The 1,322-nt window shown below is 55.7% G+C and overlaps 1 protein-coding gene across 1 annotated transcript in view; it reads left to right on the plus strand.

Annotated features, from left to right (window-relative positions):
- The window catches only part of LOC114056359 (myocardial zonula adherens protein-like), a 54,626-nt gene that overhangs the window by 48,188 nt on the left and 5,116 nt on the right, over positions 1-1,322 (plus strand). The window lies entirely within an intron of this gene.

The following is a 1,322-nucleotide window of genomic DNA, read 5'->3' on the forward strand; positions in this document are numbered from 1 at the left end:
GGCGGCGCCCATGCGGGTGCCGGGCCGTGCGGATGGCGGCGGGCCCGGGGCTGCGCGGGCGGGCGCTGCCCGAGCTGCGGGACATGCTGCGGCGGCAGGAGCGGCTGCTGGCCGACAGGTGAGGGCGGCCGGGGCAGCAGAGGACGAGCCGCTCCGTCCTGCGGGGGCCGGCGAGGCCGCCCGGACCGCAGCGGGGCAGGGAGTGCGGGCAGCGCTCGGGCCGTGCGTGCCCGGGTGGTCCCGCGGGCAGAGCGAGGGAGCACCTCTGCTGCGGGGGAAGGCTGAGGGATTGCTCAGGGGATTGCTCAGCCTGGGGAAGAGGCTTTGGGGTGACATAATTGCCCCTTTCCAGTAGATGAAGGGAGCTTACAGGACAGATGGGGCAAGACTATTTACAGGAACATGGAGAGGCAGGACAAGGGGGAATGGCTTCACACTGAAAGAGAGGAGGTTTAGATTTGGTAGCTGCCCCACCCCTGGAGATGTTCAGAGCCAGGTTGGACTGGGCTTGGAGCAACCTGGTCAGGTGGAAGATGTCCCTGCCCATGGCAGGGCATGGGACAGGATGATCTTTAAGGTCCTCTTCCAAGCCAAACCATTCTGTGATTCACGCAGTGAAAACACATGGTTGAGCTGCGGGTGCTTTGCATCTTAACATGTTCAGAAATCTGTAATGTAAATAAGAAGGTGGGAGCCCCTGGTGGTCTAGGGGGTTAAAGGCGCTGCACTGTCACCGCAGAGACCCGGGTTCGATTCCCGGTCGGGGCCACTCCCCGGGCAGATGGAGCTCGTTAGCCCTGTAAGGCAATCCATCTACGTCCTGAGGACCTCGCTGCCCCCGTCCAAGCATGCTTGGCCCCGGCAGATGAACCTCAGGATTAAAGGGTGGGCTCAGTTCCGCGCACACTGTGTCTCACCTAAAAAATCCAATGCGCAGGCTGGAAGGTGTAAAGACCTTCCCCGGTTCTTCGTTCGTGAAGACTGGCCATTACATTACATATTTATAAATAAGAAGGTAGCCTTAGAATGTAAAACCTGCCCCAGTGGCTATTCTAACAAAAGACATATCTCAAATTGAAATAGGATTGTTTATACCTTGTGTTTTTGTGATTATTTTTGGGTTGTTTTATTGTTTTTTTTTCCTTAGGAAGTTCATTTCTAGGCTTCCAGATAAGGGTAAGAAGATCTCTGATTTTGCTGAGAAGCTGAAGCTTGCCATCTTGCAAGAGGAGGAACTAACCAGGACTGCTGAGCTGTTATCTGCTGTCAGGTTGGAGTTTCAGGCAAAACAGGAGAAGATTAATACAAGCAAACAGGAAAAC

The sequence above is a fragment of the Empidonax traillii genome, unplaced genomic scaffold, assembly GCF_003031625.1.
Source record: "Empidonax traillii isolate 1590-97213 ecotype Southwest subspecies unplaced genomic scaffold, ASM303162v1 scaffold90:size2128546, whole genome shotgun sequence".
Classification (NCBI taxonomy): Eukaryota; Metazoa; Chordata; class Aves; order Passeriformes; family Tyrannidae; genus Empidonax; species Empidonax traillii.